We start from the raw sequence: 14980 nt of genomic DNA, 5'->3' as shown, positions 1-14980 counted from the left end.
GAGAATATACACAGCAGAATATACACCAATTCAACAATTTCTACATGTACAATTTAGTGACATTGATTACATTCTTCGAGTTGTACAGTCATTCTCACCCTCCTTTTCTGAGTTGTTCCTTCCCTATGAATATAAACTCACTGTCCCCTAAGTTTTCTGTCTGATCTTTCAAGTTGCCCTGTCAATTTGATCTGATATAGCTAGATGTTAAAAGAGCACAATGCTCAAGACTCTTTACTAAAAAAGATAAACTATTGTTTGGTTTTAAGGAGGCTTCAGGGAATATTTTTGGTTTGAGGTTTAATGGTTATCTCAGGACAATAGTTTCAGGGGCTTATCCAGCCTCCATGGCTCCAGAAAGTGTGATTCCATAAGAATTTGAAATTCTATTCTTCATTTTTTCTGTTTTGATCAGGATAAAAAATGAGTAGCTGCTTATGTGCAACCAAACACCTTATGGAATGTGGTTCCTTTGTTTGGAGGTTGAAGGCCATAGTTTCATGGGACATCCTAGTTAATTGGCTTAATATTATGTTTAGTGCTTCTGTTCAACCTCCGAGTTCATTGCATTGGGCTTGGGACCCTAAAATATTTTTGACGAACAACATCTAGCCAACTGAGAAATTTTCTCTTTGTTGATGTGTGAAGGCAAAACCAAATTGCTCAAGATGAGTTATTTTTTTTAGTAGCAAGTAAATTTAACCTGGGAAGGTTTAACATTGAGGGCGGAGACAAGTCAAGCCACTTTATTAATGTTTTTGTGAAAATTTGGAAATATTCTATTGATTAGTTATTTCAAGATCTAGTTATATTTTTAGAGAATTAAGCACTTGGGAAGGTATTGTTTGAAAATCCTTCACAGTCCTTAAAAAACAAAATTGAATATACATCCATTCCTCACTTATCATGGAGCCCTGATAGTACGTCAATTAAGTGTTTGGGTAATAACCAAAATGTTGGCAGTTCAAATCCACCAGCTGCTCCTTGAAAATTCTATAGGGCAATTCTACTCTGTCCTATAGGGTTGCTCTGAGTCAAAATCAACTCAACTGCAATGGATTTAGTTTGCATTTCCTCACTTATCAACATGGTTAGTTTCCAAAGACCAGGTCATTTTGCAAAAAATTGTCATTATGCAAAAATGAAAGATGACTGCATCACATCACAAAATGGAGGATGACTACTACATCATTACACAACTTCCAAATTACATAACTCCCAACCACTGGGAATCATGGCCCAGTGATTTGACACATAACCTTAACCATCACAGCTAATGCTAATCTTGCCTCACAATTCAGTGTTTGTTCATTACTATGGGATAGTAGATTTTTTCTATTGTAAATGCAAAATGTCAGATCATGAGATAGTTGATAAGTGAGGAATAGGTGTTTTCAATATTAAATTAATTTAAAAATGTTTACAGGAATTTAATTAACCAAGCAACTTTCTGAAATTTGCTAAAATTGCTAGATTTATAAATATAAGGCAACCTATGTACTGGGCTAAAAAAAATCCATTAAGTATTGGTTGTTTTAAATTGTATTTTTGATGAATTGAGTATTAGTTATTTTAAAACCTACAGCTATTATGTACAAAAGTTATATTCCAGGACATAAAATAATTCACATTGATAAATTGGCCATTAGATGGGAGGTAGAAGTGGAATAGGAGATGTTGAAAGAAAGATAGGAGAATTAATTGTCATCTAATATATTGGGGCATTAAAAATAATGCATAAAACTTTTGGATACAAAACTACTGCATAAAGAGTTAGAAAAAATGTCCAAGTATGTTGTTTAAGGCAAGAAAATAATAAATATTCCTCACTGTAGTAATGGCAGGCTAGGTAATTTGAGGACAATGGAAAACCTGGGCAAAATATATTTGAATATCTCCTTGAAGTAACTGAACCTAGGCCAGTGTTTGGAAGAGTAGATGGGCTAGGCACCTGGGGACGTTTTCTTCCTGGGGATGTTTTGCTGATTTCGTAGTGGGCAGCCATGAGGCTCAGTGACACTATTGAAAGGCAAATAAGAGAAGCATTGAAGTCCAGGGTTTTCTAAGTGGAAGTGAGCCCTGATGAGCTCATTTACATTCAGCTAACATCTCAAATATTGTTGCATCAGAAGAGTAAAGCTGAACAAGAGACTCCAACTCTCCCAGTGACTGCAGCTCAACCTTGAATTACCTCACTCCCTGAAAGTTTGAGGTGATTCTGATTGCTAGTGTTCTCAGGTGTCTAGTGAATGCAACCATAGAAGCATATCTTCTCTATGTAACACCAGCCTAGTCCTCAAATTATTTCTAAAATTATATTTGTAAATACAGAGCTTTACATTCAATAATAATATCCAAGTACATGAGTACACAAAACAGCATGAACAAAAACTGTTCTTGATGTTATTAGATGTCATCGAGTTGGTTCTAACTCATAGCAATCCTATGTACAATAGAATGAAACACTGCCCTGTCCTGTACCATACTCAACAATCATTGATATGTTTGAGCCCATTGTTACAGCCACTGTGTTAGTCTGTTTAGTTGAGGGTCTCACTCTTTTTTCCTGACATTCTAGGGACTGGTGCCACCTAATAACCATGTCCATAGTATGTAAGACAAAGTCTTGCTTGCTATCCTTGCTTCTAAGGAGCATTCTGGCTCTACATCTTCTAAGACAGATTTGTTTGTTCTTCTGGCAGTCTTTTAGTATATTTGGTATTCTTTACCAACACCATAATTCAAATGCATCAATATTTCTTCAGCCTTCCTTATTCATTGTCCAGCTTTCCAGCTTTCACATGCACATGAAAACCAAAAAAAAAAAAAATCCTGTTTCCGTCAAATTGATTCCAACTCATAGCAACCCTACAGAACAGAGTAGAACTGCCCCATAGCGATTCAAAGGAGTGGCTGGTGGATTCAAACTGCCAAACTTTTGGTTTAGCAGCCAAGCTCCTAGCCAGTTCTCCATGAAGTGATTGAAAATACCATGGCTTGGATCAGGTGCACCTTAGTCCTCAAAGTGACATCTTTGCTTTTTAACACTTTAAAGAGGTCTTTTGCAGCGGATTTGCCCAATGCAATACGTTGTTTGATTTTTTGACTGCTGCTTCCATGGGCGTTGATTGTGGATTCAAGTAAAATGAAATCTTTGACAACTTCAATATTTTCTCTGTTTATCATAATATTGCTTATTGGTCCAGTTGTGAGGATTTTTGTTTTCTTTGTGTTAAGGTGTAATCCATAGTAAAGGCTGTAGTCTTTGATGTTCGTCAGTAAGTACTCCAAGTACTCCTCACTTTCAGCAAGCAAGGGTGTGTCATCTGCATAATGCAGGTTGTTAACGAGTCTTCCTCCAATTCTGATACTGTGCTCTTCTTCATATAGTCCAGCTTCTCAGATTATTTGCTCAGCATACAGATTGAATAAGTATGGTGAAAGGATACAACCCCCATGCACGCCTTTCTTGATTTAAACTATATAGTATCCACTTGTTCTTTTCAAACAACTGCCTTTTGATTTATGTACAGGTTCCACATGAACACAATTAAGTGTTCTAGAATTCCCATTTTCCTCAATGTTATCCATAATTTGTTATGATCCACACAGTTGAACACCTTTGGATAGTCAATAAAACACAGGTAAACTGCTTTCAGCTAGTATCCATCTGACATGAGCAATGATATCCCTGGTTCCATGTCCTCTTTTGAATCTGGCTTGAATTCCTGGAAGTTCCCTATCGATGTACTGCTGCAACCATTTTTGAATTAACTTCAGCAAAATTTTAATTGTGTATGATAGTAAGGATATTGTTCTATAATTTCTGCATTCTGTTGGATCATCTTTTTTTGGAATGGGCACAAATATGGATCTCTTCCAGTTGATTGGCCAGGTAGCTGTCTTCCAAATCCTTGGCATAGACGAGTGACCGACTGTAATGTTGCATCTAGTTGTTGAAACATCTCAGATGGTATTCCTTCAATTCCTGGTGCCTTGTTTTTCTCCATTGCTTTCAGTGCAGCTTGGACTTTTTCCTTCAGTACCATTGGTTCTTGATTATATGCTACCACCTGAAATGGTTGAATGGAAGATAGATATTCTAGGCAATAGTGAGCCGAAATGGACTAGTATTGGCCATTTTGAATTGGCAATCATATAGTCCACTTTGCTGGGAATGACAAATTGAAGAGAAACAGCATTGTAAACATTGACAAAATTTCAAGGTCTACCCTGAAGTACAATGCTGTCAGTGATAGGATATCATCCATATGCCTACAAGAAAGACCAGTTAATATGACTATTATTCCAATTTAAGCACCAACCACTAATGCCAAAGATGAAGAAATTGAAGATTTTTACCAACTTCTGCAGTCTGTAATTGATCAAACATGCAATCAAGGTGCATTGATAATTATTGGTGATTGGAATGAGAAAGTTGGAAACAAAGAAGAAGAAACAGTAGTTTGAAAATATGGTCTTAGTGATAGAAAGGTTGCCAGAGATTACATGATAGATTTTGCAAGACCAGTGACCTATTAATTAGAAATACTTTTTTTCAACAGCATAAATGGCAACTATACGCAAGGATCTCGCTGGATGGAATACACGGGAACCAGATTGACTACATCTGCAGAAAGAGATGATGGGAAAGCTCAATATCATCAGTCAGAGCAAGGCCAGGGACTGATGTAGGATCAGACCATCAATCATTCATATGCAAGTTCAAGTTGAAGCTGAAAAATCAAAACACTTCCATTAAGTGCTAATGTAAGACCTCAAACATATCCTGCATGAATTTAGAGACCATTTCAAGAACAGATTTGATGCATTGAACACTAATGACCAAAGAACAGACAAGTTTTCAGATAACATCAAGGACATCATACATGAAGAAGGCAAAGTGTCATTAAAAAGACAGAAAAGAATGGAAAGACCAAAATGGATTTCAGAAGAGCCTCTGAAACCTGCTCTTGAATGTAGAGTAGCTAAAGCAAACGGAAGAAATGATGAAATAAAAGAGATGAACAGAAGATTTCAAAGGGCAGCTCAAAAAGACAAAGTATTATAATGAAATATACAAAGACCTGGAGTTAGAAAACCAAAAGGAAAGAATACATTCAGCGTTTCTCAAGCTGAAAAAACTGAAGAAAATTTTAAGCCTCGATTTCCAATACTGGAGGTGGCTATGGGCAAAATATTGAATGACTCAGGAAGCATCAGAAGAAGATGGAAGAAATACACCAGTCAATGTACCAAAAATAATTGGTCAACATTCAAACATTTTGGGAGGTAGCCTATGAACAAAAACTAGAATAAAAAACAAACAAACAAAACAATAGAAACCTTTCACAGTGGCTCCAAATATTGAAGTCGTCAGAAAAAGACTGAAATAATTTTGGTTTCTTTCTTCCAGTATCTAAAAGATGAAACTGAGTAAAATTTCAGCAAAAAGCTGGAAACTATAATTTTTTTCAACTAAAAAATATAAAAAAAACAAATGAAGTTAAACACTCATGAATTTAAACACTGATGAATTATAAGTAGATTAGACAGTTGCAGAGAGAGAGAGATCAGAAAAAACATCTAGGTTAAAGCATGAAGTGAGGAAAGGATGGAAAATGCAAAAGATGGGGAAAGAGACGTATAAGATGCTTTGATAATGATATACTTGTAAGTGGAATTTCAGAGGGACACAGAAAGAAGGGAGAAGAAGCAGTATTTGAAGAGATAGTGGCTGAGAATATTTACAAACTGATGGAAGACATCAAGCCATAAATTCAAGAAGTAAGCTCCTAGGAAATACTAATACAAAATAACAGACTCTATAACTGTGTATTGAACAGAGATAAGATAAATAATACAAAGGAAAATAAAAGAAAGCTGGGAAGGAGAAAAAAACAGGGGACACAGAAAGAAAGCACTCAAGATGGTAATTATTGTAAATACAATGGAATAAGGAGTCTAATGGAAAGAGAAAATTGTCCAACTATATTAAAAAAGAAAAAAAAACTATACGGTCTATAGAAGAGATACATTTCCATATGAGAATAAAAAGCAAAAAAAAATTATTCAATTGAAAAATCAGAAGAAAGTTGATATTCCTATTCTAAAATTAGGAGTAGATTTTAAGGCAAAAATCATTACTAAAAACACAAAGATACACTTCATTATTGAATTCATTAAGCATGTATATGAGTTCTAAACTTATATACACCTTACAACATAATCTCAAAATATTTATTAAAAATTAAATTATAAGAACAGTAGGAAATTAAAAAAATCAATGAAAATATAAAATATTTGCTTAAAAAATCTGGACTAATGAGTATATGTAGAAATATGTACTCAAACTGCAGAATACGATATTTTCAAGCACATATGAAACACCAAAATTGGCCGTATGTTGGTTCATACCCAAGTCTAAATACACTTCAAGGAACCTAAATTATATGCAATATATTTTCTGAGAAAAATGGAATGATAGGAGAAAACAATAACCAAAAGAAAACTAAAAAGTCTCCATATGTTTGAAATTAAAAAAATATACTTTTTAATAGCCAATGAATGAAGAAGAAATCACTGAAAATTAGGAAATAATTTGGACTGAAAGATTGTGACAACCCCTACATATCGGATCTTTTGATGTGCGGCTAATACCACACTTAGAGATAAATGTATAGCTTTGGATGTGGAAAGAATAATATTCAAAGAGAAAAGCATCCATCCTAGGAAACTGAAATTGAAAAGAAGCACCAACTTAAAGGAAGAAGGAAAAAGGAAATATAGAGATAATAGCATAAATTAATGAAATAAAATATACACAGTAAAGACAGACAGCAAAGCTAAAAGTTGGCTCTTTGAAATGACTAGTAAAATTAATAAGTACCTGGCAAGACTAAATCGATTTTTAAAAAGGCACAAAGAACAAACATCAGGAAAACAAATCAGAAGATTACTGCAGATTCTGAAGATATTAACGTGGTAAGAGGATACCATGAACAACTTTATGATAATAATTTTGAAAATTTATATTATATGGACATATTTCTTAAAAACTATACTATAGATCTGATATAAAAAGATATATAAAATGTAAATATAAAAACTACTTGATAAATTGAGTCTGTAAATACTCAACCGCAAAAAAAAATCTAAGCCAAATAACTTTAATGCAATATTCTGGCAAATACTTAAAAAAATACCAATGATATACAAACTTTTTTGGAGAACAGAAAAAGAAGAAATACTGTTTAACCATTTCAGGAGACCAGGAGAGCCTTTATACACTAAAGGGTTACAAATGTCTGCTTTTTGGACAACTGGTATGGTGCTTGCCCTTTAATGCTGTGTAAATTTATTCTCACTTGGAAAAGATTGGACAAACCCCTACTGGCAACAAATCCTTCATCGCAATCACCTTCACTTGCTGCATGTGCAGCTTTTAAATCAATGAAAAGGCTTAGAATCTTTTCTTGCCTTAAAATAAAGCAAAATACGAACCTTATGCACCTGTTCTGATTTACCTACAGATCGTTAAAGACATGCATAGGAACAGTTGTCATTCGTAATCTGGGGACTGCCTGTATAAAAATCTGGTCAGTCATTAAAGAAAGGAAAATTACAGATCAATACCTTTCATGGACAAAGATAAAAGAATACCCTAAATAAAATATTAAGAAACCAAAACCACCCCACTCCAAAAACCCACTGCCACTGAGCTGATCCCAACTCATAGCAACCCTATAGGGCAGAGTAGAGCTGCCCTATAGAGTTTCCAAGTCGCGCCTGGGGAATTCGAACAGCCCACCTTTTGGTTAGCAGCCATAGCTTTTAACTACTACACCACCAGGAAGAAACCAAAACCAGGAGTACATAAAAAAAGATAACCCGTCATGAACACATTATATTTCAGGAATGTCAGGTTGGTTCAAAAATCAATTAATATTATTTACTATCTTTACAGAATACAGGAAAAAAAAAAAACTCATATAATGATCTTACTTGATGGGGAAATTATTTGAGAAAAATCTAATATTCACTCAATGTAAAGAAAAACATTAGCGAATTAAGAACAGAAGTAAGCTTTTTTTTTGAAAAAAAAGTATCTAGAAAAATCCTATAACCAACACCACACTTAATGGAAATTATTGAAAGCTCTCTCTTTGAGATAGAGAATATAACAAGAATTTTCTATTACCATCAGTTCTATTTAATAATATACTAGATTGTATAAAAATATAAGAATTGAAAAGAAACATAATTATTTCTAGGTGATGGTCTTGTTCGATTCAGAAGAATCTGCAGATAAATTAGTAGAATTTAATAACTGAATTTAGTAAAGTTGGTGGACACAAGGTTAAATACAAAAATCAATTCTTAATTTCTATGCATAAGAAACAAATGAAATAAGAAATGTAAAGATAATACCAATTATAATAGCATGCAGACTTTAGGAAATAATACTAATCTATTTACAAAAGCAGTTGTATCAATTTATACTTCCACTCACAGTGCATAAGCATTCCCAATGTACATCTTTCCAGCACTTATTATTTTTGGACTTCTTAAGTTTAGCAATTCAGGTGGATGGATAACACCAGTTGTTGAGTTGGCTCTAACTTATGAAGACCCTGTGTGTGTCAGAGTAGAATTGTGCTCAATAGGTTTTGTTTTTTTTTTAACTTACATTCTTTTTTTTTTTTTTTTATTATTGTACTTTATGAAGGTTTACAGAACTGGCTTCTCATTAAACAGTTAGTACACATATTGTTTTATGACATTGGTTAACAACCCCACGATATGTCAACACTCTCCCTTCTTGACCTTGGGTTCCCTATTACCAGCTTACCTACCCCTCCTGCCTTCTAGTCCTTGCCCCTGGGCTGGTGTGCCCCTTTAGTCTCCTTTTGTTTTATGGGCCTGTCTGATCTTTGGCTGAAGGGTGAACCTCAGGAGTGACTTCATTACTGAGCTAAAAAGGTACCCGGGGGCCAAACCCTCAGGGTTTCTCCAGTCTTTGTCAGGCCAGTAAGTCTTTTTTTTTCTTCTTTTTTTATTGTACTCTAGATGAAGGTTTACATAACAAACTAGTTTCTCATTAAACATTCAGTACACATATTGTTTTATGACATTGGTTAACAAACCCACAACATATCAACACTCTCCCTTTTCAACCTTGGGTTCCCTATTACCGGATTTCCTGTCCCCTCTCACCTTCTAGTCCTTGCCCCAGGGCTGGTTGTACCCCTTTAGTCTCTTTTTGTTTTTGGGTCTGCCTAAGCTGTGGGTGAAGTGTGAACCTCAGAAGTGACTTCATTGCTGAGCTGAAAGGGTGCTTGGGGCCATACTCTCAGGATTTCTCCAGTCTCTGTCAGGACAGCAAGTCTGGCCTTTCTTTTTGAGTTAGAATTTTGTACTACATTTTTCTCTGGCTGTCCAGAACTCTCTATTGTGATCCCTGTCAGAGCAGTCAGTGGTGGTAGCCGGGCACCATCTATTTGTACTGGACTCAGTCTGGTGGAGGCCATGGTAGATGTGGTCCATTAGTTCTTTGGACTAATCTTTCCCTTGTATCTTTAGTTTTTTTCATTATTCCTTTCTCCCAAAGAGGTGAGACCAGTGGGGTATCCTAGATGGCCTCTCAGAGGCTTTTAAGACCCCAGACACTACTCACCAAAGTAGAATGTAGAACATTTTTTTAATAAACTATGTTATGCCAATTGAGCTAGATGTTCTCTGAGACCACGGTCCCCACAGCCCTCAGCCCAGTAATTCGGTCCCTCAGGGAGATTGGATATGTCTGTGGAGCTTCTATGAGCTTGCCTTGTACAAGTTGTGCTGGCTTCCCCAGTTCAATACAGCTTTTAATGGCTGATTTTTCAGAAGTGTATTGTCTGACCTTTCTTCCAAGGTGCCTCTGGCTGGATTCAAACCTCCAGTCTTTTGGTTAGCACCTAAGGCCATTAGCTGGTAGCACCAACCAGCTTAGGTGTATAAAAAACACTAAACCAGTTACAGTTGAGTTGATTACAACTCATGGTGACCCTATGTGTTACAGAGTAGAATCACGCTCCACAGGATTTTAATGGCTTTGAACTTCTGGAAGCGGATCCCTAGGTCTGTCTTCCAAGGTGCCTCTGGATGGTTTTGAATTGCCAAACTTTTAGTTAGTGGCTGAGCACTTAACAATTTGTGCCAGGGGGCCAGGGACTCCAGAGGGTGTATAAAACTAAAAACAAAACCCATTGCCATTGAGTTGATTCTGACTCATAGTGACCCAACAGGACACAGTAGTACTGCCCCACAGGTTTTCCAAGGAGTGCCTCGTGGATTTGAACTGCCTGCCTTTTGGTTAGCAGCCAAACTCTTAACCACTACGCCACCAGGTTTTCAGTGGATGTATAGTGGGATCTATTGTGGTTTAATTTACATTTCCATGATTGCTTATAAGTTTAAATTCCTTCTCATACGTTTATTGGATGTTTGAATGTCTCTTGTATAAATTGCCAGTTTAAGTCTCTTTCCCATTTATCCTTTGACTTGTCTGTCTTCTCTTAGTAATTTATAGTAGCTCTTTAATATAGAATGTCTACTAATCAGCAAAGAAGAAGAATGGTATTAGACATAAATAAGGAGGTTTTCTTTCCAATGCAGTTATAAACACCCAGTCAAATAGCATGGGAGGCTACTGAGTCTGTTCATTTCCTTTTGAAGTAATTACCATCTTCCACTCTTGTGTAAAACTACAGGGATACATAGCTTGTGCAGAGAATGCTTGTGTGGGCGTCTGATGCTCTGCCCTGTGACTCAAGCCCAGGGCCTAATGTACGTTTAGCTAATAGGCCCATCCTCATTTGCATTAACTCTTGCAAAAGCAGCTGACTTGTGAATTATGCAGTGACTTCTAGCCTGTTGAAATAATTATATAAAAGAGATTCTTGGAAAATTATCGGGACGGTTCAATTTGATCTGCCATTGTTTAAATGCCCCAAGGAACTGAATGCTCTACAGACATCAATGCTGAAATATTGTCATGAATAAGTTTTAAGTGAATCATACGTGTCTATCATTAGCCAATTAATGGAAGCTACTTTTTACATGCCTGGGTAGAGTGAATCTTAGTTAAAGGACAGTGAGTCTACTGCAAAGATTAGCTGTTCCCAAATAAAATTCCCAAGGGGCCTGTGAACACCAGCTAGAGATACATGACAATCTCACTTTATTGTGAAATAATATTCTGTTAATTCAGAACTGAAGCAAAAATTAATGTATTATCATCCAACTGTCTCTGAGCTAAACATATTGAATAAATTAGTAACTGAGAGTATCCAAAATTCAACTATTCTTCTTAAAAAGCTTACTTTAAGAAGTCTGGAAGTCAAGGCAAGATTTGTAAGCAGAAGGCAGTGGGACAAATGTCGATGCCCGGGTTCTCTCTCGGCTTGTATCAAAGGCCATTTTGCCATCTTTGTAGTAGTCTATCCACTTCACATAGGAGTCCTGGTAGAACAGTGGTTAAGCGCTTGGCTGCAAACCAAAAGGTAGGTGGTTTGAACCCACCAGTGGCTCCAAGAAAGAAAAAAACCTGGCGATATACTTCCATAAAGTTTACAGCTTTGGAAACCCTATGAGGCAGTTCTACCGTGTCCTATAGAGTTGCTATGAGTCAGAAATGACTCAGTGGCAACAGGTAAGTATCCACTTTATAAGGAGCCCTGGTGGCACAAACAATTAAGTTTACAAACTGAAAGTTTACCAGTTTGAACCCACCTTGTGGCTCCGCAGGAGAGAGACCTGGTGATCTGCTCCCATAAATATTATAGGAAGAAAACCCTATGGGGCAGTTCTACTCTGTCACATGGGGTCACTGTGAGTCAGAATTGACTTGATAGTACCCAGTAACAACAACAACATCTACTTTACGGCTACTCTCAGGGCAGAAGAAAGCTACTCAGTTTACCAAGTCAATTGCCCCTGAATTGTCCTGCCCTTTAGTTTGTCCTTCTGGGAGTTTATTCTTCTGATCTTAAACTCGATAATGTCAACCAGTTCCTTGCACAAACCATTTCCCAGGTGACTTTGCAGGAAATAAATTACAAACATATGGTGCCAATAATCCACATTTAGAGAGGGTGTACTGACTCCATTCAGTCATACCAGAGACAAAACATTAAGATTCTGATTTGCCTATTATAGATGAACGACAGGAAAAACATTAATAAATAAATAAAACCTTAGAATATAGAGCTCAAAATACGAATATTCCTGTTTTTTTTCTGAGTGTAACAGTTTAGCCCACAATGAGGTTTAATTTCTAGATTAAACATTAAGGGATTGAAAAAACAGAATTGGAAGTACAGTGAGTTTTTGATCTTTAGTGATCTACTATTTAGGAGTGATGCTTCCAATTTTTAATTGTAGGGCAGAAGAGGAAGTGCACATATATGAAAGAAAGGAGGGACAAAGATGAATCTCTGAAAGTGTTTGCGGTGGGAAGTATTCCAGAGTAATCTGCATATAAATAAAGTTTTTGTATATTTTCTATTTTCTTCTGTACTTCTTCCCATTAGAATAGGAATTATAATAATATTTAAGATTTATTAAATTCTTACTATGACCTTAGCGTTTTGTTAAGATACCAAAATTAAATCATTTAGCCCTCACCAAAACTCTCCAAAATAGGTATTATTATTATTATTATTATCTCCCAGTTGAAGAAACTGAGGCTTGGAGAGGTTAAGAAAGTTGTCTAAGATGTCACAGTTTTAAGTAGCAGAGTTGGGAATCAATCTCAGGCCTTTGAATTCTGTTTTCTTACACATTTTTTATCTCTGGAAGAGAGACCTGAGAATGTTCTTACATAAAGATTATAGCCTAAAAAATGCTATGGGGCAGCTCTGCTCTGTCACATGGGGTCACTATGGGTTGAAAACCAACTCTTTGGTGCCTAACAATAACAATAACGTGCTAATCCAAAGTGTTCAGATACAAGACTCAGAAGATGTGATGGAATGTTAACGCTAGAAGGAAACCCACATTTCTTCATTCACGGTATTTCATATGAAAAAGATCCAAGTCTTCTAACTGTTCCCTGTTGTGTGGTAGAGAGGATAGCATGACTCTGTGAGTACCGACTCTCTGTAAATAAGGCCTGTGTGCTGGTCATTTCCCCAAAGCCTTTGCATGGTCACAGTTGAGCAAATGGAGAGTCCATAAAAACTTTTTTTTTTTTTTAATTAACTTTTATTAAGCTTCAGGTGAACATTTACAAATCCAATCAGTCTGTCACATGTAAGTTTACATACATCTTACTCCCTTCTCCCACTTGCTCTCCCCCTATTGAGTCAGCCCTTTCAGTCTCTCCTTTCGTGACAATTTTGACAGCTTCCCTCTCTATCTTCCCATCCCCCCTCCAGTCAAGAGTTGCCAACACAATCTCAAGTGTCCACCTGATTTAATTAGCTCACTCTTCATCAGCATCTCTCTCCCGCCCGCTGACCAGTCCCTTTCATGTCTGATGAGTTGTCTTCAGGGATGGTTCCTGTCCTGTGCCAACAGAAGGTCTGGGGAGCATGGCCGCCGGGATTCCTCTAGTTGCAGTCAGACCATTAAGTATGGTCTTTTTATGAGAATTTGGGGTCTGCATCCCACTGATCTCCTGCTCCCTCAGGAGTTCTCTGTTGTGCTCCCTGACAGGGCAGTCATCGATTGTGGCCGGGCACCAACTAGTTCTTCTGGTCTCAGGATGATGTAGGTCTCTGGTTCATGTGGCCCTTTCTGTCTCTTGGGTTCTTAGTTGTGTGACCTTGGTGTTCTTCATTTTCCTTTGCTTCAGGTGGGTTGAGACCAATTGATGCATCTTAGATGGCCGCTTTTTAGCATTTAAGACCCCAGACGCCACATTTCAAAGTGGGATGCAGAATGTTTTCATAATAGAATTATTTTGCCAATTGACTTAGAAGTCCCCTCAAACCATGTTCCCCAGACCCCTGCCCCTGCTCCGCTGACCTTTGAAGCATTCATTTTATCCCGGAAACCTCTTTGCTTTTAGTCCAGTCCGATTGGGCTGACCTTCCATGTATTGAGTGTTGTCTTTCCCTTCACCCAAAGCAGTTCTTATCTACTGATTGATCAATAAAAGACCCTCTCCCTCCCTCCCTCCCTCCCCCCTTCGTAACCACAAAAGTATGTGTTCTTCTCAGTTTTTACTATTTCTCAAGATCTTATAATAGTGGTCTTATACAATATTTGTCCTTTTGCCTCTGACTCATTTCGCTCAGCATAATGCCTTCCAGATTCCTCCATGTTATGAAATGTTTCAGAGATTCGTCACTGTTCTTTATCGATGCGTAGTATTCCATTGTGTGAATATACCACAATTTATTTACCCATTCATCCGTTGACGGACACGTTGGTTGCTTCCAGCTTTTTGCTATTGTAAACAGAGCTGCAATAAACATGGGTGTGCATATATCTGTTTGTGTGAAGGCTCTTGTATCTCTAGGGTATATTCCGAGGAGTGGGATTTCTGGGTTGTATGGTAGTTCTATTTCTAACTGTTTAAGATAACGCCAGATGGATTTCCAAAGTGGTTGTACCATTTTACATTCCCACCAGCAGTGTATGAGAGTTCCAATCTCTCCACAGCCTCTCCAACATTTATTATTTTGTGTTTTTTGGGTTAATGCCAGCCTAGTTGGTGTGAGATGGAATCTCATCGTAGTTTTAATTTGCATTTCTCTAATGGCTAATGATCGGGAGCATTTTCTCATGTATCTGTTGGCTGCCTGAATATCTTCTTTAGTGAAATGTGTGTTCATATCCTTTGCCCACTTCTTGATTGGGTTGTTTGTCTTTTTGTGGTTGAGTTTTGACAGAATCATGTAGATTTTAGAGATCAGGCGCTGGTCTGAGATGTCATAGCTGAATATTCTTTCCCAGTCTGTAGGTGGTCTTTTTACTCTTTTGGTGAAGTCTT

The sequence above is a fragment of the Elephas maximus genome, chromosome 2 (genome assembly GCF_024166365.1).
Source record: "Elephas maximus indicus isolate mEleMax1 chromosome 2, mEleMax1 primary haplotype, whole genome shotgun sequence".
Taxonomy (NCBI): domain Eukaryota; kingdom Metazoa; phylum Chordata; class Mammalia; order Proboscidea; family Elephantidae; genus Elephas; species Elephas maximus.
The sequence above is the reverse complement of the archived record's forward strand: the minus strand, read 5'-3'. Positions refer to the sequence as shown.